At 37.8% G+C, this 26479-nt stretch overlaps 2 pseudogenes; both read right to left on the minus strand.

The window, feature by feature from the left end:
• Positions 1–1904: 1904 nt before the first annotated feature.
• LOC101724273 (archaemetzincin-2 pseudogene) lies at positions 1905–2829 on the minus strand (annotated as a pseudogene).
• Positions 2830–12091: 9262 nt separating this feature from the next.
• On the minus strand, positions 12092–15780 carry LOC101723912 (serine/threonine/tyrosine-interacting protein-like; annotated as a pseudogene).
• Positions 15781–26479: the final 10699 nt, after the last annotated feature.

Consider the following 26479-nt stretch of genomic DNA (forward strand, 5'->3'; position numbering starts at 1 on the left):
TAAGAGAGGAATGGACCCAGGCATGAACTGGCTCAAGAACCAACCGCAGCTCAGCCTGCCATGGGGCCACACATCTGTAATTCCAGCACTCTGGGAGGCTGTGGCAGAAGGGTGTCAAGTTTGGGTCCAGCCTGTGCAAATGACTTAGTAAGACTCTGTCTTGAAATAGAATATTTTAAAAAAGGCCTGGGGATGTAGCTCAGTGCAAGGGAAGGTCTTGGGTTCAATCCAAGGTACTGACAAACAAAACAAAACAAAACAAAAAAGAATCACAGCTCTTAGCTGCTGTATAGTATTGTGTTGAATGTTGAACTCTTCTAAGATAATAGCAAAAAATATGAGATGAAGAGGAAAGCTATGAATCAAGTTCCCTGATGATGATAAATATGCCAAAGAAACTCAAGGTGGGCAAATTAAAACTGAAAGAGAAAACAGTCTTTTCTCAAATGAGAAACAAAGGGAGCCATGTGTCAGAGAAGACCAGATTTGAGACAGATTGAGAGGACAAAATGCTGGGTGAAGAAACTGAGCATGTGTGACTAATGTAGAAGACAGTTCAGGAGAGTGGCTAGGACTCTTTGAAAATGAAAGGCATCTCCACCACTTACAAGCAGAGTAACTTGAGAGATTTAAGCATCTAAAACTAGAATTTTAATCGCTTTATGTCTCAGTTTCTTCATTTCTAAATTGTAGATCATAACAGGATGTCTACCACAGCACTGTAAGAAAGCACACGCACTTGGAGCATTACAAAATACAGTGGGGAAATAAAGAGAATGATCTGCTTCCAAGGGTCCACAACTTGGTCATAATACAGTATCGTCTTGGTGCCAGACTAGCATTTAGACTATTCTGCCCAAATGTGCTATATTCTACCAACAATTCAAATCATCATGTCCAAACTTCAGTACCCCCACTTATCTCTCCCCAAAAATGTGCTTCTGTGGCAGCCCTCACTTGTATCAGTCATGAAGTGATACCACTGTTATAGATGGCACATGAATCCACTCATTTAAATAGGCTTTTTTGTTGTGAGGAAAAGAAAAATTTATTCCAGTGAACAGGTACTAAAATCAAGGAGGTTCTAGCAGCTAGCTGAGAAAAGCCAAGTTTAGTACATCCATGTGTAGATGGGCTGACTTTGGGAGAGATAGGAACGGCTAGCTGGGAGAGATTCCATCTGTGAGTGGATGGGCTAACACCAGGAGAGAGATATTAGCAGCTAGCAGGGCAGAAAAACTATGCTTATGTAGATTTTGGGGAAGGGGCTGTAATTATAAGGAATGTTTATGACTTGGATGCCCAAGGACAGTCTGCTCAGGTGTGTAGACAATCACTGGACTTCTCTCGTCAGGGGGATTCTATACTTTGTTTTGAGTCCATTTGTTATATTTATTGAGAAGCTGCAGTTGTTTGCTGAAAGGAGCCTGTTTGCTTTGTCCTATTTGTTTAGACCAGGCTTGACACCACCACCGTAAGGCCCCCCTGGCTAAAAATACAAAGTCATCTTTGCCACCCCTTCTCTAGGCCCCCACAGGTAAAACTGTCAAATCTGGTCACTGTCTACAACACATACAACCCACTGACACCATCCAAGTTCAGTTACATCCTCCAACCTTGACAGTGGCAATACTCCCAAGTTATTGCCAAGCCTCTTTATTTCCATTCATTAATCCATTCCATAAACTTTCCTAATAACACAAGCCCCTCTCAAATCACTTTCTTGCCTAGAAATAATCAACTGCCCTTGACCTAAAACACTTTGATCGCAAATGTAACCGACCCATCACAATGTAGGGTACACTGAAGACATATGGTCCTTTTTCTTCCCCAGCCTTCGTTCTTAATTTCTTTCTTTTTTTAATGTGCAAGTATTTATTTTAATTACTCTTATATGAAAATCCTTACTCTTGAAAAAGAGCAAGACATTTTATTATCCACTCTTTCCATTCCTTAAAGGCTTCTACGGTTTTGGCAAATTCACATTATTCTCATGACTGTGTTCCAGAGTAGCTGTCACTGTGTCAGAAGATTCATCATTGGCCTGCTTCAAAGTGCCTTGTATCTTTCTACAATACTGAAGCCAATAGCACACTGCAGTTAGTGTAAACAGATAGGGCAAATGTTAAGAGGTTGTGGGTTAGCTCCTTCCCAGTGGTTGGAGCCTTGCATTGGCTGTGTCACAGTTCAAATATATGTCCAATCTCATGAGATCATAGCAGTAACACACTAGTGATTTCAGGAATATAATAGTTATCAAAAATGCAAGTCACTGGAAGATTTTTTGTGGACCTTCTTCGGGTTGCCTTCATATCATGAAGTATAGAGATCCCTGCCATACCTGGTGAACTTGACTGTTCCCACACCATCTGTCAGAGATTCCAGCCTGAAGACAAAATTCCAGGACCCTCTTAGGTAAAGATCAATCATTGTTATCCCACATCACAGAGATCATTTTTGGGTCTCTTCTTTTGTAAGAAATTCAGGATATGGCCTGCAGGAATTTACAGGCTTTGTGTCTGATCATTGACTCTAAGGAGCACCTGGTTGCAGAAACAGAAACTGGTTCTAGGAGTTCTACTGTCAGGCCATAGAAAATGCTTCACAGAAGCCCTTTAACATATTCTTCACTGATAACTCTGGTGTTTCCTAGAGCTCCAATGGGCCATATATAAGTACTATGTTTCTTCAGAGAAGGTGTCTTTTGGTAGAGACCACTGAAAAACTCTTCAAAGTCCTGAGGAGCCTCAGGGTGGGAGGTGAACCGATCTGACTATGAGTGCAAGGTAATGGGTACAAAGAGAGCACTTGCTAGCTGCAAGGCTTCATTCATTCATTCATTCTCATGTTGTGATACAGCATTGAGTTCATTGAGATGAGAGCGGTTTCAAATGTCTGTTCAGAGTGCCTTATTCTGCATAATGACAGGTTCTTTCCATTCACAGCATGTTCCTATGTAGAGCTTTCATGCTTCCACTGAATGGATCAGATATTCCATCAGAGGCTTCATAAAGGAGGAAGGCCTCCACTGAAGTTTTTACCCTACAAGTATTATAGATAGCTAAGTTAATAAAAATTAATATATAGTCAGAGAGGGACTGGGCTCTCAAGGAAGTCAGCAAAAAAGAAATAAAGACATCAGAAGTGTGGCTGGAGGCACATCTGAAGACCAGCACTCAAGATAAAGATGCAATGACCATACCTACATGTCTCCCTAAGGGACAAGCAATAACTTGGAATTATATCATAATTAACACCACTTGGTACAGGAAGTCCAAATAGACACCCAGGTGGGTGACCAGAGCATCCTAACCCATCCCTTCCCCAAAATGCTTTTGTTCTTTCCATGTACCCTTGCTATGTGATCCACTTCCCTATTGGATCAATATTAGCTAGGAATCTATACTTGTAATCCTATAGGTTGGTTACAGTTTGACCTAAATTGTACCCACATTGTGACTTTGCTGTACAAATTACCCCCACAAAGGGGCTTAGTGGTAGCCCACTTTCAGGACCCCTCCTGTCTCTCAGGAGCTATCTCTCAATAAATCTTTCCTACTCTTAACCTCCTTTGTCAGTGTTAATGACTGAAAAGAAACTTATTACCCAATATACAAGTGTACCTCATTTATACAATGACAAAAGTGTTTAATCAAAGCCAATAGATGTAAATCAAGTTTAAATGTCAGGAACAAATTTAAAGAGATGTCAAATTTTGATCATTTTATATGTTTAAGTTGTAAACATATGTTGTATAAAAGAGAGCACCTATTAGTTACTTTGTATGCATTAAACATACGTAGCCTTAATTCTATAAATTTAACTTTAAAGTTTAGATGCATAGCATAGCTTCTTTTTAAGTGTATACATACATATATATTCAAATATATAAGTTATGTCATAAACTAAGATAATAGGTGTTTATTTAACCAATCATGAATTGATTATTGAAAACATTTCATAAGTTAACATTTAAATACACTTTAACTCTTAAATCACACTTTTTAGTAACCAAAAGCCTAATGATGCTTATTTCAGTAAAATATAGAACCTTTTCTTTTAAATCTAGTTTCATAAGATTAACCAAAAGCATTCAATATTTTAAACAAACCTTATTGCTTTAGACATAGAATCCTTAACCTTTTAATTATACCCAACTTAAATATATATTAACAATTGCTTTAGAAGACTCATGAGAACCAAATCATAATATTAAACACTTAAATCAATACATATTCTCTTTAACCAAAGATAAACTCTAAGTTATTGCAGATTAAAAAAACAATAAACCTTGTATTTATAAAACCAATCTTTGGATATTACCTCAATTAGCTAACAAGCTGGATGGAAATGTATTACCAACTTCAAAGACATCTTTATTTTATCTTCTAACTCACTGTTAACTCTGTGAACAAAAGTATTTGGGCTATATCATCAGTGTCTATCTATATACCAACTAAAATAGAACATATACATGAAAACTGACACACAGAAACATATATAGGCACTCGATCATATATAACCCAACCCTTAAGTTATCAAACTTTTAAGGCTTTTATTTGTAAGTGCTATGTAAGTCTTGAGACTATCAGCCCTCATCTGTTAATGTTTTAAATAAGTTTGGCTAGCCTAGAAACCAATATAAATGAATTTTCATGGAAATCTCAAAAAGAACCAAGAAATTAAAAAATGAAAAAAAATTGTTGAGCTCAACAAAATTTTTCTTAAATGAAGCACGTGTAAGTGCTTTAACCAGTTATTAACACACATTGAACAGACATTTGGACAAATACATAAAGCAGTTATTTTAAATTGGAGTGCACTCTCTGATGTAACTGGCCAAATTGAACTACAGCAACCCTTTCATAGTTTTTAGATTTTAAAATAGACTAGTCAGAACTTTTCTTATAGGTCATCAATTAATAGAGATCTCTTGTAATAAAAGTCAGAAGGGAAAAACCCTTTTACACCTACAAAAGCAAAGAATGTTTTTAAGAAGGGCCCTAGAGGCAGACCATTTATCTTATTGGAAAAGCTAGCTATACAGGCTTCTATAGGTACATGTAACTGCTCCCTCTGAAGGAACAGACTGTTAAAGGTAATTCCAGCTATTTTATTTTCAGGGGCTGCTCATCTTTTTTCCTGATTAATAATTGACCATTTAAAATAATTGAAGGGCTTAGTTCTCATCCTTAGGGAACAGAGGATAAGGGAGGGGAACCTCAGATTCAGTAATAGTAGATGCATCAGATGGTTCCTTAAAGACCAAAGGAGTCTGGCTTTCCAGTGGCCCACATCTACAGGTCAAACATAAGTCAAAATTGTCTCTCAAGGTAAAGAAAGTCTGAACATAAGGCATCTCTGAACATCTTCCCTCCGTCTTCCAGTACAACTCCAGCTATAAAACACTGCCATAATCAACACTTCCCTCTGCATTCCATTTTGCCTCCACAAGATAGGCAGGTCATGAGTAGGGGCAGAAAAATATTAAACAGCTCTTCCTCTGAGTGTGAGGGTCAAACAACTTCCAGTGCTCAAAAATACACTACAAATAAAAAGGGAATTCAACACTGAGATTCCCATCTGAAAAACAAGAAGGAGAAAAGAAGATGACCCTTTTAATCCCTCTTGGCTTTTATATGCCTTAAGGGCAACCCCTAAGCTTTCCCAGCTCCAGAGCAGGTGGCAGCTATCTGGAGAGTGAACAGAAGACAGATCAGGCCAGACTAGCCACCCTTATTAATGCACACACTTACTTCCTCTGAAAATTTACATTCCCGACTCCAGAGTGTGTTTGTTTCTAAAAGCACAAGCTACAACTGATGCCTGCTGTGACAACCATGTTTAAGAAGGAAAGAATTGCCAGCAAAAAATTAAATCAATGACCAAGACATCTGAAAAACTGCATGTTTTCTCCAGCTGGTCCTGCCAGTCACAGGAGAAAACCCTTGCTCAGGCACTGGGTCAGCCAAAAGCCTCATTTGTGCCTTTCTGGATGAGCATGAATTCCGATTCTCTTCTAACCCAGAGAAGGGGGTTATATAGTCTATAAAGGAATGCCTATAGATAAGCACTCATTTCCTAGGGGCTCAGGAGCTTCCAACTGAAAAGGAAAAATGATTTTCAGGATTGTTAAGAGAAGCATATTACCATTTACTGACAGTGATAACAACCATCAATAACAGAGATGAACTGCCAAAACCTGCCCCCTTGCCTAAGACATATGAAAGAGCATGAACTGCAAAGCAATTAGGAATTCAAAAAGCCTTTCCAAACAGGTGTCTAAAATAAGACAACAAGCCCTATCTTATGACTGCTAAACATTGAAGAAAGGAATACAAGTAAACTCAGCAACCAGTGTATAAATAAGTCTAAATGCAGGAATATAAGGCCTTGGCTGCAAAAATAAAAATGTCCCATCAAAGAAACCTAAATATGAAGATATCACAATCTTCTCTGCTCTCAACTTTTAATATGGCTCAAGCAACCAACAAAAGGCATAAGCAACTAGCAAACAGTGGCTGACAATTTTTGATCACCTAAATGAATCACAATCCAGAATCCTGTCAAAATATTTGGGGGTGCCCTGAAACAAAAGCAAACTCTTACCTCCTTCCAAAGATCTCAGTGAAACCTCCAAGATGATATAGGAGAAATGAAACTCCCAACCTGGTAGATGTCAAACATGCCAAGTTCATGTCCCCTGAAATCAAAGAATGAATTCCAAACAACAAAGGAGGATAAGAGTAGGAAAGGTTTATTGAGAGATAGCTCCTGAGAGACAGGAGGGGTCCTGAAAGTGGGTTACCACCAAGGCCCTTTGTTGGAGGTAATTTGTACAGAAAAGTCACAATGTGGGTACAACGTAGGTCAAACTGTCATCAACCTACAGGATTACAAGTATAGATGCCTAGCTAATATTGATCCAGTAGGAAGGTCATGTAGCAAGGGTACATGGAAAGAACAAAGGGAGTTTTGGGAAGGGATGGGTCAGGATGTTCTGGTCATACACCTAGGCAAGAAGAGAAGGGAAGGGGACCACTGGTTGGTGGGGACCACTGGAAAGGAAAGGGAAGGGAAGGGAAAGGAAGGGAAGAGAAGGGAAGGGACTGATGTCTAGCTGAATTTCCTGGACCAGGTGGTGCTAATTATCATATAATTCCAAGTTACTGCTTGACCCTTATGGAGGCATGTAGGTGTGGTCATTGCATCTTTATTTTGAGATTTGGTCTTCTTCAGATGTGCCTCCAGCCACATTCAGATGTCTTTATTTTTTGCTGACTTCCTTGAGAGCCTAGTTCCTCTCTGATTGTACAATAGTTTCTATCTAACTTAGCTGCCTATAATGGTAATTATTGAAAGTTTCCACATACTGAGTTTGTCCATTGTATTAAGTATGTTATAAACATTATCTGATGTAGCCATCCTAACTACCTTCTGTATTAGGTATAACAAACTGAATCTTTCAGAAGGTAAGTGAGGATTCCAAAGTTATAGGTTTCAGGGACAAGGCCAATCCTAAAACAATCTGATTTCATCTACTAAATTGTACTATTTCTACTCTATGGAACATGTTTTTTTTTAACTCTACAGAAGACTATGAAAGCTAGACAGTTTTATGGAAAAATGTTTCTGGTACCAAAGGAGGAAGTTAGGAGAGTTTTATTGGAAATAAGGAGAATAACTTCTGGATTTCCAGGAGGGGTCCGAGTGGTGGCCACTGAGACTCTTTGTCAAGAGTATTTTTACAGTATTTTATCACAATGTGAGTACAACGTGGGTCACACTACAATTAACCGATAGGATTGTAAGTATAGTCGCTTAGCTAATGTTGGTCCAATAGGGAATTGAGTCACATAGCAAGAGTATCTGGAAAGCACAAAGGCATTCCTGGAGAAAGATGGGAGTATAATGTGCTGGTTACCAACTAGTACTGTACAGTTAGAAACAAAGGAGCTGAGTGAGTCATTCCCTCCCCTCCATTTAACTCTAAACAGCACCCAACACTTATTCCTACTTCCACTATCCTCAGAGAGATTAAAAAAAATAACAAAAGCCCAGGAGATGCGGTGCCCTAAGCAAAAACACAGATGTCAGAGAACTGGTGCCAAGCGGGATTCAGTGGGAGACACCTAAAGCCAGAGATGTCTGGACTGTCTAAATTCTGAAAGCCTCTTTCCTTCATTTTTCTTCTGTTGCTGCTGCTATCTTTGACTGATGTACAGTGCTTTTCTGTTGCCCTAGCGCCTAACAGATTTGTCTACCCAGAATACTGCTTTCTTTTGGAAAATTTTCCTTCATCTGCCATTCTATATATCTGGTAATCCTGGAAATATCCATGTCATTGGAGTGAGAACCCCCACCACCACCACTACATTGTATTGATCATGGGAAAATGAGTGTCCTTCTCTGGGAATTTTGGAGGCATAATTTAGAAGAAAGGTCAGGCTATCTTTAAATGCCTCTGAGAAATGCAAGTTTTTAGTTATCTTTGTAGACCAGAAAAAGTGACAAAGGTGACTCCATTTGAGTTTTTGATTATATTTGTTATGAGGCCTAAGAGGTCCTGGGTTTCTATGACCACAGTATGCTTAAAATTGATGCTCCTTTCTGCCTGAGTTACTTCCAACAGCATTTTCATCCCTTGACCTCCCTGGACACAGAGGCCCCATGACTATGGAGGCCAAATACAATTCACGGTTGCTGTCCACTCTTCAAAATGGCTTGGGTTATTTTTCATCAAGGTCCTTTGCTACTCATCCAATTTGTACCTTTCTAGACTTAAGCTTATTTGGGGGCAACCATCTTATATAACAGGGTAATATTCTGAGGTATAATATTCTTATACCCTTGTCCTGCCTCCATTCAAACTCAAACACAGGTACGAGGAAGGCAGACATCAAATTAATCAAATTCTTGCTTTTGAATTTTAAAGTAGCATTTACAGCTGATCCCAGGGACAACAATTTGTGTTTTAAAGACTGGTTTCTAAATATTAAGCCTCAAGAACCTGAATGACTTGGGGAAAGAAGCTTAGGGCCCAAATAAAAACTTGTAAAAAGCATACTGATATATAAGAGACAGTCTCTCCCACCTTTGTCTCTATGGAGACAGATCACAGAGTAGAAAGAGCTGCAGTATCTTTCTTTGTAGATGGACCTAGAGGAGTGTCACTAAGTCCTCAGCTCCCCAGGGAGGCATGGCATTTAGAAGAGCAGAATGGTTCTCCCATGTGGCCAAGAGTGGTGTAAATGTGGCATTTACAAGGGAACTTGAGGAGACCCAGCAGACAAAATGGTAAAAGACTTGTGTCCAGATTGTATATGAAACATTTAAACTCAACATTTATACAAGACATATTACCTAATGAAAGAATGGGCAGAGAACTCTCATTCATTGCTAATGGAAATGCAAAATGCAACAGCCATGATGGCAGACAGTTTGACAATTTCTTACAAAACTAAGGAATCGTGCTCTTTGGTTGTTACACAAATGAACTGAAATTCATGTTCATATGAAAACCTGCACCGAATGTGAATAGTAGCTTTATTCATCCTTCCATTAACTTGAAAGCAAACAAGATGAACTTCAGTAAGCAAGTGGCTAACTAAGCTGCAATAGTTCCAGACAATAAAACAGTATTCAGCACTAAAAAGAAATAAGCTATCAAACCATGAAAAGACACAGAGGGACCTAAATGAATATTATTAAGCCAATCTGAAAAGGCTACATGTTATCTAATTCCAAAACTGTGACATTCTGGATAAGGCAAAACTATGGAAATAGTAAAATGTCTGGAGAAAGAAGAGATAAAGAGCACCAAGGATTTTTAGGGCAGGAAAAATATTCTGTGTGATATGATATTATAATGGTGAATATATGTCACTATACATCTGTTCAAAACTATCCAGTCTACAACCCTAAGACTGAATCATGAGGCAAGCCATGGCCTTTGATGATAATAATGCTCAATGTGATTTCCTCAGTGGTGATAAATACGCCATTGAAGTGGGTATGTTGGTAGTTGTGAAGGTTGTGTATGTGAAGGAATCCATACAGGAATTCTCTGTACTCCTCCTCTCAACACTTCTGTGAATCTAAACGTGCTTTCAATATCAAAGTCTATTTATAGAAATGGGCAAAGGATTTAAATAGTTATTTCTTCACAGAAAATACACCAATAGCAAGTAAAGTTTTTTTTTTTTTGGTACCAGGCATCAAACTCAGAACCTTGTGTTTGCATGGCAGGTGTGTTGCCACTGAGCTAAATCCCCAGCCCCAGTAAACATTTTTTAAATGTTCAATATCAAAATGCAAATCAAAACCATAGCAAGATACCATTTCATGTTAAGTAGAATGGCTAAAATAAAAAGATAGCTATAACCAGTGTTGTGGATTCAGAGCAATTAAGGCTCTATTCATTGATGATAAGAATGTAGAATGGTGCACCTCTTGTGGAAAATGGCAAACATATGACTGAGCAATTCCACTCCTAAGTATATAACCAAGAAAAATGAAAAGCATGTGTATACAACAAAACTCGAACACAAATGTTCAAAGCAACACTATTTATACTAGCAAAAAAGTAGAAACAGTCCAAAGTCCATCAAATGATGAATAGATAACTGAAATGTGATGGATCCATAAATAGAATATTATATGGCAATAAATGGAAATAAAGTACTGTTACACAGATGAACCTTGAAAACATTGTATCAAGAGAAGCCAGTCACAAAAGACCATATATCATTCAATTCATATGAACTGTCCAGCATAAGCAAAGCAGTAAGAACAGGGTAGATTAGTGCTTGCCAGGAAAGACAAATGGGGAAAAGATGTAAAGGGGTAATGAGTATGAAGCCTCTATTTGAGATGATGGAAATGTTCTAAATTAAATAATAGTGAGGGTTGCACAACTTTGCAAACATGCTAAAAAACCAAGGAACTGTATGCTTGCTATGGTTTGGACATAGTTTGTTGCCACCAAAACTCATATTGAGGCTCAATCCCTCTGCACAGCAATGTTAGGAGGGAGGAACTGAAGAAGGTGATCAAGTTACCATGGCAGAGGGAATAAATTAATGCTGCTGGAGTGAGAGAATTCTTTTTGTTTGTTTGTTTTGCTTTTTGCTTTTTTGAGACAAGGTCTCACTATGTAGTTCAGGCTACCCTTGAACTCACTATGTAGCCCAGAATGGCCTTGAACTCATGGCAATCCTCCTGCCTCAGCTGCCTGAGTGCTAGGATTACAAGTACATGCCACCACCCTCAGCAAAAATTCTTATTCTTTTTTGGGGAGGTACATATTTACCATACATAATGATCACACTCATCATAGGAAAGTTGTACCTATATATAATATGTCTTAATTTTTCTTTTTCCTCATTGCCCTCCCTTCGTTCCCCATTTACTTACTTCTGAGGGACGGGATTTGTTACCAAAGAAAGTGGGTTGTTATAAAGTGAATTCAGCTGGGTGTGGTGATGCACACAGGGTGTGGGGATGTAGCTCAGTACAAAAGCTCTACCAATCATAAGTAAGCAGAATTCAGCTTCCTCAGCCTCTTGTGCTTCTTCTTCCACCATATGATTTCTTTGCACACACTCACTTCTCTTCTGTGACGGAAACTACACATGACCTTCACCAGAAGCTGAGCTGATGTCAGTGTCCTGCTGCTGGACTTCCAGAAACACTAGCCAAAATAAACCGTTTTCTTTTATATTACCCAGTTAAAGTACCAGAAAATGGAAAAAGACAACACTAAAAGGATGGATTTCATAGCATGTAAATTAGTTTTTCTAAGTCAAAAATTTTTAGTTTACAATAAAACTGTAAAATATTAAAAGAGAGTGAGAGAAAGAAAAACCATCAGTGCCATCTATTGCAGAAGCCCAATATCTTAAAAAGTTGCTTACATGTTACAGGATGTAACATATAATTGGATACAAAGTACTTCGGATTTTACCATTTTACACTGCTGTTTTTAATAGTATTTTCTCCTTTCCAAATAGGAATTCACATCTCTATAATATTCTTCTGGAGTCAGCGACTCTGTAAAGTCGGCACTTGTGTGTTTCCAAAAACATCATCTTCACATCTTCAAACTACCTGTGCTACCAGAACCAATAGACAATGACCTTTTTGTGTGGAGTAGTGACATTGTCTTTATTGTTAATTTTGCTAGGTAGGTGACTTCATATTCCTGAAGTGAATGAACAAATCCAGCATTGAGATGAAAACAAAATCTTCCTTTTAGTGTTTGATGCTAGGGATGGAGCTCAGGGCCTGGAGCATGCTAAGCATGGCCTCTACCACTGAGCCACAACCCCAACCCCGAATATTTTTTGAACATAAGAAAACACATACTTCTGTATTTCATTACAAATGTTCCATAACATGCACAGTAACAAAGGCATCACTTCTGGAAATCCCCGAATTTCCATGAACAAGAACTTTTCCTCCAAAAGTTCCCATCAATAAAGTTTTTACTGATGGAGGAAAAACATATGATATTTTCAATTCGATTATCTGCAATATCCAAGTTTGAATATCTAATTGTTGAAAGGCCGAGGCATGAACTGTTTTTCCTCTGCCACAGTGCTCTCTCTGCCTTGGAGCCAGCCAACTATGGACTGAAACCTCTACAATCTGCTTTGAAAAGGATCCTGCCGGGATCCCAAGCTCCTAGGGCAGAGAAGGTGAGTCAGTCCCAGAACCTGGAAGGAAGCTCCCCCACTGCCATCCCAAGCTCCTAAGGCAGAGAAGCTGAGCTGGTCCCAGCACCTGGAAGAAAGCTCCCCTGCTACTCCCAGGGCAAAGAAGGTGAGTTGTGCAGGGACCAGAAGCACCAGAAAAATTGCTTTAAAATTGTAAAGGAACATGACAAATCAATCCAGCAGCTGCTAGATGATGCAAAGAAGAATAACATAAGACTGATTGGAGTCAATGAAGAAACAGGAGAGAGTGCAGATGACATAAAAAAACTGTTCACAGAAGTGATGGCAGAAAACTTCCCAAGGAGGGGAAAAGAACTTGACATACAGATAAGTGAGGCATATAGGACTCCAACTAGCCTTGATCAAAAAAAATCTACACATAGGCATATAATAGTTAGGATTCCAGAAATCCAACAGAAGAACAAACTTCTACAAGCAGTGAGAGAAAAGAAATAAATCACATACAAAGGAAAGCCCATCAGAATCACAGCAGACTTCTCAATGCAAACCCTCAAGGCAAGAAGAGCTTGGAGTGATGTATTTCAAGCCCTAAAGGAAAACAGCCTACAACCCAGATTGATGTACCCCGCAAAACTATCTTTCAAAATTGATGGAGAAACAAGATACTTTCATGATAAACAGCACCTCAGGAACTTCATGAATACCAAACCGGCACTCCAAAAAATTTTAGACAATACCCTAGGAAAAGACAATGAGGATCACAACCCTAGGAAACCCAGCAGAATGAATCCATTGGGCGTGACAAATTAAACGCAGAGGGGGAGAATCCAACAAAAAGAAAAAGTCATGACAAGGCTTTTAAAACTTTTAACTTCATCTCCCTAATGAATGTATAATTCAATCTTGTTATTGTACTGATTAGTATTTTTCTGATTCTAGAGTTGCACACCTTTCCTTGTGCTATACTGGCTATTTTTCATCTTATGTCTACTTTTTAATTGGGTTGTCTATTAATGAGCTCTAAGAATTCTTTATATATTCTGGTCATAGGTTATATGCATTGTAAATATGGTCTGTTTAAGGACTACTTTTCATTTTAATGATGTCATTTAAAGTTCTAAATTTTGATGGAATCTCATTTATCATTTTTTTTCTTTTATACATCATGTCTTTTGTATACTAGGTAGTCCTTGCCTACCCTGAATTCATAAACATTTTCCCTTACAATTCCTTCTTAAAGTTTTATACTTTTAGGCTTTCATATTTAGGTTCATAGATATAAAGGGTTGAGGTTAATTTTTTATATACGGATACCAGGTGTTCTAGTGCCATTTGCTGAAAACACTAACTCTTCCTCGGCTCTTGAATTGAGTTTATATTCTATAAAATGCTAATGTTAAATAATCTTTCAAATCTCAGTGGACCATATATGTGTGGTTCTATTTCTAGATTCTCTGTTTTATTCCAATGATCTATATGTCTTTCCTTACACCAACACTGCCTTGATTACTGTGGCTTTAGAAGAAGTCTTAAAATTGGGTGCTAAATGTCTTCCAACACTGTTTTTGTTTTTGTTTTTGGCTTTCCTGGGTCCTTTGTACTCCTACATAACTTTTAAATTTCAATATCCAGTTCTTAATTTATAGAAAGTATACACAGACCTGAATTTTTATATATACCTTTTGTTTTCTAATCCTGCTAAATTCAAATACAAGTTCTAGGGGCTCCTAGAGATTTCTTAGTATTTTCTCTGTAGATGATCATTTCATCTACATATAAAGATTTGGCTTCTACCTTGCCAATCCTATCCTAATTGTGTCATTTTAATGCCAGACTATTTTGGTGGGGCCTAGGTTTCAAAGTTTAATGGACAGATAAAGAGTACGCATATCTGCCATTGTTCCCCACCTTAAGGAGAAAGCATTGTATCTTCTCCATTCATATAAGGTGTTCTCACTGGAAGTATGGAGTTCTCACATGTCTTTAATCTGTTGAGAAGGTTCTGTTCTACTTCTAGTCTCCTGACAGCTTTTACCATCAACAGCTGTGGAATTTAGTCCAATACTTTTTCTCCACCTAGTGACAGATCATAGGGCTTTTTCCTTTCCTCTGATAAAATGATGACTTTTGGGAGTAAATCGTCCAATGCTGAACCAACACTGCCATCCCTATAACAAAACCACTTTCTACATACTTCCAGATCTGACATCTAATAGTTTGTTTTGTTAAACAAATTTCTGTGTTCATACTTTTCCTTCTACTATCTTTATCCAGTTTTAGGATTAGCACAATGTTGAGTTCCTAAAATGAGGGGAGAAGTGTTCCTTCTTTTTTCTGCTTTAATTGTTTGATATAATTTATCAGTTAAAATGTATATGAGCCTGCTGTTGTCATATAGGTAGGTTTTCAAGCTAGGAATATACTTTCTTTAATAGGTGCTATTCAAATTTTATATTTCCTCCAGAGTTAGTTTCATTAATTTGTCTTCCAAGGTACTTCTTAGAAGTTGTCAAATTTATTTCAAAACAGATTTTTGAAATATGCTTTCTATATCCTTTTAAACTCTGTAAAATCTGTGGTAATGTCTCCTAGATCTTAATATTGTAATTTAAAAAGTGTTTAATTGATATTGTGTAACAGGAAGTAAAGGTCTAAAGGAGCAGGGGAAGTGGGAGGAGTAGGGGAAAGGAAAAAAGGGAAAAGAAAAAATATGAGAAAAGGAAAAAAATGGAAACAAAGTCTTTGCAAATAGGGAAGGGTGGAGGGGATGAAGGGAGGGCAAGGGAAGGGGAAAAAAAGAACCAAGATACTCATGTACAGGTACAAGATCTCAATGATGAATGTAACTGTATTTTATACCGAAAATGTACCAATAAACTTAATGGGAAAAAAATTGTTGAAAGTTTGCTTCAATATTTGGTTGTTTGCAAGCTAAATGAGTTATACCATGTTTCTGTAGATAGGTAGATTGCTCTTCATAGCAGAAGAATATGGACCTAGGAGCATCCAGGTACAATGTCCTGCATCTCTCCTTGAAAAGGAGAGGCCCACTGCTCAGCATCTTTGCTGCTGTGGGGAGGGAGGGGAACTCCAGCTTCATATCCTCCACTGTCCAAACCCACCAAGGCAAGAAAATTACATCTCACCAATACTGTTGTATAAAAGTTAAGTTATAGGAAGTTAAATTATGGTTGCACACATAAGTGAATCACCTTACAGCATGTATGACAAGTCTGTTAGTCCAGACTCTGTTTGGAATTGGTTTCAGTTAAGGAATTGGGGTACTTAGAAAGAAGAGCTCCCTGATTTTCCCAACATCACCGAATTCCTACATGGAGTGATTTCAGCAGGATCATTTAAAAAATAATGTCCGAAATATAGTCAAAGTCAATGTATTCATTTCCTAGGGATGCAAAACAAAGTACACACAAGCAGGGCACAAGAGATTTATTGTCTCACAGTTCCCAAGCCATGCTCTCTTTGAAATCTGTAGAGGAATTCTTCCTTGGCTCTTCCTAGTCTTCAACAGTTCTCTAGAAATCTTTGGCATTCCTCAGCTTGTGGGTGCATAAATTCAGTCTGCCTCTGATTCCATGATGTGCCCCTGTGTGTCCCATAACTTTACATGGCCATTCTTTTAGAAGGAGCCCAGTTGTATTGAATTAGGAGTCCACCCTACTCCAGTATAGCCTTCTCATTTTAACTAATTTCATTTGTAATTACCTTGCTTCCAAGTAAAGTTTTATTCTGAAGTACCTAAAACAGGGAATCAGGCTGGATGTGGCAGCCCACACCTGTAATCCCAGCTCTCGGGAGGCTGAAGCAGGAGGATGGCCACGAGTTCGAGGCCAGCTTGGGCTACATAGTGAGTTCATGCCCAGCCTGAACTATATAACGAGGCCTTGTCTCAATAAATAAATAAATATTAGGGGGTCAGGCCCAAAATATATTCTAAGGGGTGGTAACAGAAGTTAAATGATGGATGCTTTTGATAAACTATGAGGAGGATGCTTGCATTGTTAAAGAGTTTTTGTAAATTATTTAATAGACTTCTTCTAATAGGACATTCTATGCTTGGGGACAAACTGAGGAATGGCTTGATGGGTTGTCTTGCAGAAGAAGGGTTACATTTGTTGTTTAGCTCCAGAGAAGCATGACAAACAGGAAAGAGCAAATTCTTGCCCAAGATGAAGAACTTCTTACTGAGTGGATTGTCTTGAGGAGCAACATAGTCTCTGTCGTAGAAGACAGTTTAGTAGAGGATGGGTAAGCCTAGTGAAGGAGACTCCTGGGGAACTTCATTGTCACAGAGGAGCTCTATGCAAGACTGACTTCTGTGTAGAGTGTGGACCAGGCCATGTATTTTGGTCAACGTAATTTTAAGCCAATCCGTGAATCTAAACCACCTGTCCCACCTGGTGTATGAGTTATCCCCTTCCTCCTTCCCCTGCATCTTGGCACCTCCTCTCTGGCTTCTTAACACTGGCAGGATCTTGAGATGCACTGTGGTCAGTCTTGCAGGCATCTGGGCTATCCTATGTGCAGTCACTGTAGAAAGGGTATCCTCCAAAGTGACATTATTTGAAATCTATGCTCAATCTGTTGGAAGGATTTAGATACAAAACTGATGCCTCAAATCTAAATATCTGCTCTCTGCCTGTGTGTATAAGCAATATTTCAGATGGAGCTATTTATCAGTAAGAATACATGCCAGCTGGCAGTAGGGAAATTTTAACTCCAAGGATAATTTATGAGTACTTCCAGGTTTCTAAAAGCCCAAAGTTAGAGCCTATGTATTCATAAGTATTGAAACCAAAAAAATTTTTGATACCCATACCTTACCTTACCTTGTTTTTTTTTCTTGTTATTGCTTTTTCTTGTTATTTCTCTCATTTTCAGCTGTCATCACTGGCAGAATCAATGTCTTTGTGAGGGTAGTGGGGACCTGGTGAGGACTGGTGTGTGGGCAAGAAAGAAAAAGCACAGGACAGGTAGGCAAGTGGTCACCACCAGCGACCCTTGACAATCTGCTCCTGGTACCAGTACACACAGGTCAAGACAAAGGTGTCATAGGTGTCACACAGTCAAGGTAGTGATTCTTCTCACCTTTCCTTTCAAAGAATCCAAACCCCACCAGTGTTACTCAAACTTTACTTTGCATTAGAATATTTTACCGATGCTGGGTGGGGTGGTGCACACCTGTAATCTCAGCACTCTGGGAGTCAGAGCCTTGAGGATCACAATTTCAAGCCCAATCTAGGCAATTTAGGAAAAACCTGTCTCAAAAGATAAAGGTCTGGGGATGTAGCTCAGGGAGAAGGCCCTGGGTTCAATCTCACTACCTCAAACAAACAAATTATATTAATATCTAGGCTCTATGTGGTAAACAGTGATATAAATGTTTCTATTGCCTCCACTTATAAGAACTCAGACAGGTTATATTTCCCTAGCTACCAGAAATCAGGCATGGCAATGTGCCTTCTTTTACCAGCAGATTTTAGAACAAGTGTAGACACCTACTCCTAGGTGGCCAATTCTCTATGTTCTGCTTTATCAAATAGAAACATTCCAGAGACTTCGGTAACCATCAGCTGTTCCTGGAGTGACACTACATGAAGAGTCACCTGCCCTTCATCTGCCCTTTTTTTAGCATAAAGCATGAGTGAAACCAATTTTAGAATGTAAATTTGTGTTATATTGTTGTTTGATTGGAATATTGTCTTATACAGTATTTGACTTCTAAGTACAAACCAACTACTTTACCTGATGTTCAGTCATTCTAACCTGTTCTAATTTTTCAAGTAACTTTCTCAATAATACAGTCAGTGCATTTTTCTACAACATGATACATAAATGTGACCACACTTTTATTGTGGATTTAAATGATTTTCAGCTCTAACTTTGGCTACTTACAATTTTTATCTCAGACTTAAACTTTATAATCTAAATGCCTAAAACTGATGCAAGTCCCCTTTATTGAGCAATACAAAAATACTTTGCATGCATGTATTAATCTCTTAAAACAACTTGATGAACAAGACCTGACTACATTCATTTTATGGGTGAGAAAACAGTATCAAAGAAATTAACTTCCTAACTTCAGTTTAAAGCTTTCCAATCCATGATTTTCACCTTTCCAAATCTGTTCCTTTATGGTGTTTCCCTAATTTCTTTTGCAAAGTAATCCCTGAGAAATTTGTTCAAATTTTAGATTCTGTGGGCTCCACACTAAGAAGTTCTCATTCAGTAGGCTTGGACTAGAACATTTACATTTTAACAACCTTCTCAATCCAGTGTCTTTTATATTGTGTCTTAGTTTTTTGTTTTTGTTTTTATCACCTACATACAATACCTCGCAACCACAATTTAAAGGAGGGGTTTATTTTAGCTTATGGTTAAGTCCATGGTCAACTGGCTTCAAGGGAGGAAGGTATGAGGAAAAAGCCTTGGTGGAGGCAAAGCTGCTCACATCATGGCAGCCAGGAGGAAGAGGAAGAAGGAAGGAGCAGAGGTGAGAGAGGCACTTTTCAGGTCACACCCCCAGGGACAAACCTCCACCTCCTAACTGCACACTCAGCCACTGAACTCACTGGTACAGTGTCCCATGACACCATAGGCCCCAGCCCTGCCTCTGAGCACAAGAGAATTTGGGGGGACTTTCTAGATCTAAACCATAACATATAGATGGTCTACATATCATACAGATAAAGCCTATCAATACCATAATACATTATACACACTACATTCTCTGTGTAGCAAAAAACAGCCACCATCTTTCCCTACTCACTGACTTGACAATTAGGGTTATTGGTTGTATCTACTAAAATCATCTCTGGCTTGGCGGGGGATTTAGCTCAGTGGTTCTGCGGCCGGCTCGGCAAGCGCAAGGACCCGAGTTGGATCCCTGGTACAAAAAAAAAAAAAAAATCATCTCTGGCTAACTTAAGGTGAGAAAATTAAACACATACAACATGGGACTCACAAAGTTAAAAAACTATAAATTATGTACCTGTAAAAAGTAAACAGACTAAGGCCAGGGATTTAGCTCAGTGGTGCTGCTGCCTGCCTCGCAAGCGCAAGGTCCCGAGTTTGATCCCTGGTACCGAAAAAAAAGAAAAAGAAAACAGACTAAGCAATGGGCCTATAGAAATGCAGTAAGCCCCTGACTTAGGGGGATTAAAGTTGTGAACTCTCACAGCCAACAGACCTTGAATTACAAACATTTGTAGATGCGAACAAATAGTGGAGGGAGCTCATCCTAACCCTAACCCATTTTAAGAAGGTAACTGTAAAAGTAAAATAGTTTATTTACAGTATTTATGTGTGTGTTTGGTTTTTTTATGCTTTACATTGTATATTTGTGTCTGAGTCTCGCTTTGTCAGACCTATGAATGAATCCAACTTATGAATGTTCTCCAGGAATGGAACTCATTCATAAATCATGGACTTACTGTATAGGGAATGTAGAAAAAATTTTATTATTTGGAGGAGGAAGATAATATGAATAGTTCTCTAACAAAGAAATCAAATTCATACTTATTCATACCTTAAAATGTCACCAAAAAGTTGAGCCTGCTGGCGCACACCTGTCTGTAATCCCAGCACTTGGGAGGCTGGGGCAGGAAGATTGCCATGAGTTTGATGCCAGCATGGGCTACATAGTGAGTTCGAGGACAACCTGAACTACATAATGAGACCTGTCTCAAAAAAAATAAAATCGTAAAATGTCACCAAAAAGAAAACTCTAAGCTTAGATGGCTTCGCTGGTGAATTCTTTTTTTTTTTCCTTTGTGAGATGGTCTCATTAACTATAGTTCAGGCTTACTATAGCTCAAGCTGGCCTTGAACTCACTATGTAGCCCAAGTTGTCCTTGAAATTGTACTGATCCTCTTGCCTCAGCCTCCCAAGTGCTTTCATTGGTGAATTCTAGCAAATATTTAAGGTAGAAATAGTATAAATTCTAGTAAAAATTTTTCTGTGATATTAAAGATATTTTCTAGCTTGTTTTATGATGCAGTATTAGATATTAAAATCTGATAAGATACGATAAGAAAGAAAAACTACAAACATTCCTCATAAATATATGCAAAAATATTCAAAAAAATTCTAAGAAATATAGTAAAGCAGTATATAAAAATAATAGTATATCATGACCAAATGAAATTAATTATGGGACTGCAAGCTGGTTTGTCATTTTAAAATTAATCAATGATATTAATCATATCAACATACTGAAAAAATTAAAGCATGTGATCATTTCAGTAGAGGTAGAAAAAAGAATAGACTGGATAAGAACAAGCAATATCTAGCTAAACTTTAGATTCAAAGACATGAAAGTTAAAGAGCAGTAAGAAATACAATCATATACTGTATAACCAAGTTTCAGCTAATGACAGACCACATGTCCAACAGCAGTTCCATAAAATTTTAATAGAGCTACAGAATTCCTACTCCCTAGTGTTGTCATAGTTACTGTAAAAGTGTAGCACAGCACCTAACTCATGTGTTTGTGGTGATACTAGTGTGAGCAAACCTACTGCAGGACTGGTCGTCCAAAGGTATAACACATACTGTACCATGATGTATACCACATAATGCTTGATAATAATAATCAGCTATACTTTTACTGTATTTTTATTATTTTGGAGTGCACTTCTTGTGGTTATGTTTATTGTGAAAGAGTATATCATGCTGTACCAGCAACATACATCTTGTGTTTAATGTATCTCTTGGCTGCACCAAGTGGTTGAATCTAATGATTTACCCCCCTCATGTAGGTTTGTGTAAGCACATTCTGTGATGCTCACACAATGCCACATTTTCTTAGAATTCATCTCTATCATTAAGCAACACATAACTGTATAACATGCAGATAACAACAATAAGAAAAATACAATAGCTGTACTGGTATCAAACAAAACAAAAAAGATTACAAGAGATGAAGAGAGACATTTTATAATTATAAAAGAGTTAATCCATCAGAAAAATATAATAATTATAAACATATATGCACCTAACCACAGAGTATTAAAACTCATGAAGTAAAAAGCAACACAAATGAAGGAAGAAATAGATAATTGAGCAAGAGTTGAAACTCTAAATTCTACTTTCAATAAGGGACAGAAGAACTAGGCAGATCAGCAGGAAAACAGGAGACTTGAACACACTGTATGCCAACTAGATATAATAGATACCTGTAAGACACTCCACCTAGAAACAGCAGAGTACACTTTCTTCTCAGGTGTACAGAGAACATTCCTTAAGATAGGCCATGAAATAAACATTAATGCATTAAAAATAACAGAAGTAGTAGAATGAAATTAGGAATTAATAATAGAAATTAGAGGAACACACAACTACATTAAATTAACTCACTCCTACATACTCACTGAGTCATTCCAAGTGGAAAGTAGAAAATCTTTGAGATGAATTAAAATGAAAACACAACATATTTAAACTCATGAGATGTAACTAAAGTAATATTTAGAAAGAAATTTATGGTTTTCAAATGTCTAATATAAAAAAAGGAAGATTTCAAACTAATAGCCTAAATTCCTACCTTAGGATGCCTGTAAAAGAAGAGTAAACTAAACCTAAACAAGAAGAAGGAAGAAAATAAGAAAGATTAGAATAGAAATAAATGAAATATAGTATAGGAAATAATAGAGAAAATCACTGAAACCAAAGCTGTATTCTTTAAAAACACCCCTCAAACTGACAATTCTTTAGCTAGACTAACCAAGGAAAAAGAGAAGAATCAAATTACTAGAGTCAGAAATAAAAGAGAACTGGACTGGGGATTTAGCTCAGTGGTTCCGCTGCCTGCCTTGCAAGCACAAGGATCAGAGTTCGATCCCTGGTTCCAAAAAAAAAAAAGAAAGAAAAGAGAACTATACCAAATAGAAAGGAAGAAAAGGACCCCAAATAGTAAATAGATGGGTAAATATAAAATCTATCATCCTTTTCATTTCTTTTTTTTTAAATTAAATTCTTTTATTGGTACATTGTAGGTATACAACACAATTACATTTCTCATTGGGAATTGTACCTTTACATAATGCATCTTGGTTCTTATTTTTTCCCCATTCCTAGCCCTCCCTTCACCCCCTCCACCCTTCCCTATTCACAAAGACTTTATTTCCATTTTTTCCATTTCTCATCATTTTTCCTTTCCCTTCTTTCCTTTCCCCTGCCCCTCCCACTACCCCTACCCCTTTGGACCTTTTCTTCCTATTTTACATTATCGATTATTCATTCTAATCATTGGTACATTTTAGGTATACAATATAATGACATTCATCATTGGAAATTTGCACCTTTACATAGTCTCTCTTGATTCTTATTTTTCACCCTTGCCCAGCCCTCCCTTCAGCCCCTCCATTCCTCCCTAATTACAAAGATTTTGTTCCTAGTTTTCCATTTTCTCATATTAATCCCATTCCCTTCTATTCTTTCCCCTAGCCCTGCCACTTCCTTCCCCTTTGCCCCTTTTCTTCCGATTTCACATTACCTATTATACGTTTTAGTTCTTATTTACACTTTCAGTTTCTCACACCAGAGAAACTATTCGGTATTTATACATGTGTGTCCTATTTATTTCACTTAAGAGTATTGCCTCAATGTGCATCCACTTAGCTATAAATGTCTCTAATTTCTCATTTTTTATGGCTGAGTAGTACTCCATTTTACAACAAAACCACATTTTCTTGATCCAGTCTCCAGTTGATGGACATTTGGGCTGTTTCCAAGTTTTAGCTATTACAAACTGTGCTGCTATGAACATGGGCACACATATATCACGGTGGTATGATTCTTTTAATTCTTTGGGGAAGATCCCCAGCAGTGGAATAGCGGGGTCAAATGGGACTTCCAGTCCTAGTTCTTTGAGGTATCTCCATACTGATTTCCACAGTGGTTGCACCAGTCGACACTCCCACCAGCAGTGGAGCAGGGTTCCTCTTTCCCCACAGCCCCACCAGCATTTGTTATTGGTTGATTTCATGATAGCAGCCATTCTTTCTAGAGTGAAGTGGAATCTCAGCATCGTTTTTATTTCCATCTCTCGAATGACCAGTGATGTTGAACATTTTTTCATGTATTTATTTGCTATTTCTACTTCTTTGTCTGAGAAATGTCTGTTCATTTCAGATGCCCATTTTTGGATTGGGTCTTTAAATTTGAGAGGTCTGATCTTTTTAAGTTCTTTATAGATTTGAGATAGTAGACCTTTGTCTGAGGAAGAGCAGGTGAAGAATTTTTCCCACATTGTGGGTTGTCTCTTCACACTGCTGGTGGTTTCTCTTGCTGTGCAGAAGCCTTTTAATAAGAAGAGATCCCACTTGTTGATTGTTTGTGCTAGTTCACGAGCAACTGAGGTTTTGTTCATAAAACGTTTTCCTACACCAATGTCTTCAAGGGTTCTACCTAACCTCTGTTCCAACTGGTTCAGAGTTTCTATTTTAATATTTAGATCTTTAATCCATTTTGATTTTAGTTTAGTGCATGGTGAGAGATATAGGTCTAGTTTTAATCTTTGGCAAGTTGAAACCCAATTTTTCCAGCACCATTTATTAAAGAGGCTATCTTTCCTCCCGTGAGGGTGTTTGGCTCCTTTATCGAAGATAATATGGCTGAGTGTGTCTGGAGTTGTTTCTGCATCTTCTAATCTGTTCCACTGGTCCTCAGGACTGTTTCTTTGCATACCATGCTGTTTTTATCACAGTAGCTTTGTAGTATAGTTGCAAGTTGGGGATTGTGATACCCCCTGCCATGTCTCTGTTACCTAGAATTGCTTTTGCTATTCTGGGTCTCTACTTGTTCCAAATGAATTTTTGGATTGTTTTCTCAAGGTCCCTGAAGTATGCTGCTGGGATCTCAATTGGAATTGCATTAAATCTATATAGCAGTTTTGGAAGTATGGTCATTTTCACTATATTAATCCTTCCTCCCCAGGAGCAGGGGATGTCTGTCCATTTTCTGATATCATCTTCAATCTCTCTTTTCAGACTGCCATAGTTTTCAGAGAAGAGGTCTTTGATTTCTTTCGTTAGGTTGATTTCTAGGTATTTCAGTTTTTTGGATGCTATTGTGAAAGGAATTATTTGCCCCATTTCTCTCTCAGTGAGTCTGTCATTGGTGTAGAGGAAAGCTATTGATTTTTGTGTGTTGACCTTGTAACCAGCTACTTGACTGAATTTGGTTATTAAGTCTAGAAGACTTTTGGTGGAGTTCTTGGGGTCTTCTATATAGAGTATCATGTCCTCTGCAAATAATGACAATTTGACTTCTTCATTACCTATCTTTATTCCTTTTATTTCTTTCTCTTGTCTAATTGCCATGGCTAATGTTTCCAGAACTATATTGAACAAGAGTGGTGATAGTGGACATCCTTGTCTTGTTCCTGATTTTAGTGTGAAGGATTTCAGTTTGTGACCATTTAGTATGATATTGGCTGTTGGTTTTTCATAGATGGCTTCTATCAGTTTGAGGTAGAGACCATCTATTCCAATCTTTTGTAGGGTTTTTATCATAAATGCATGTTGGATTTTGTCAAATGCTTTTTCTGCATCTATGGAGATAATCATATGTTTTTTGTCCTTGGCTCTATTGATATAGTGTATTACATTGATTGATTTTCATATATTGAACCATCCCTGCATCCCTGGGATGAATCCCACTTGATCAGGGTGTATGATCTTCTTGATGATCTTCTGCATTCTGTTTGCCAGTATCTTATTAAGGATGTTTGCATCTATGTTCATTAGTGAGATTGGCCTATAGTTCTCTTTTTCAGTTGGGTCTTTCTCTGCTTTGGGGATCAAGGTGATGCTTGCTCCCAGGAATGAATTTGGGAGTATTGCTTCCCTTTCAATTTCACTGAAGAGTTTAAACAGTAGTGGCAGCAGTTCCTCTCTAAATGTCTTGTAGAATTCAGCAGTGAAGCCATCAGGGCCTGGGCTTTTCTTAGTTGATAAGTTTTTAATTACATTTTCAATTTCATTGATTGATATTGGGTTGTTCAGAATTTTTAGGTCTTCTTTGTTCAACTTTGGTAATTCATATTTCTCTAGGAATCTGTCCATTTCTTCTGTGTTGTCCATCTTATTGGTGTATAGATTCTGGAAGTAGGTATTGATGATCCTCTGGATTTCTGCTGGGTCTGTTGTATTTTCACCCTTTTCATTCCTAATTGCATGGATTTGGGCCATTTCTTTCCTTTTTCTGACAAGGTTGGCTAAGGGTTTGTCAATTTTGTTGATTCTTTTGAAGAACCAACTTTTGGCTTCATTGATTTTTTTGTATTGTTCTCTTAGTCTCCATTGCATTGATTTCTCCTCTGATCTTTATAATTTCCTCCCTTGTATGAGCTTTGGGGTTGTCCTGCTCTTCTTCTTCTAGAAGCTTGAGGTTCGGCATCAGGTTGTTTAATTGGGCTTGTTCTGTTTTCCTAATATGCATATTCACTGCTATGAATTTCCCTCGTAAGACTGCTTTCATTGTGCCTCATAGATTCCGATATGTTATATTGTCATTGTCATTTAAGTGAAGGAACTGTCTGATTTCTTCTTTAATTTCCTCTGTGACCCATTGGTTATTCAGAAGTGTGTTGTTCAATTTCCACATGTTTATGACATTTTTTGAGTTTCTTTTGCTATGGATCTCCAATTTCATCGCATTATGGTCTGATAATATACAGGGGATAACTTCAGTTCCTTTGCACTTACTTAAACATGTTCTATGTGTGAGTATGTAGTCTATTTTGGAGAATGACCCATGTGCAGCTGAGAAGAATGTGTATTCT

The sequence above is a fragment of the Heterocephalus glaber genome, unplaced genomic scaffold, assembly GCF_053883595.1.
Source record: "Heterocephalus glaber isolate CG9 unplaced genomic scaffold, H.glaber_assembly_v1.0 deba00000818, whole genome shotgun sequence".
Taxonomy (NCBI): Eukaryota; Metazoa; Chordata; class Mammalia; order Rodentia; family Bathyergidae; genus Heterocephalus; species Heterocephalus glaber.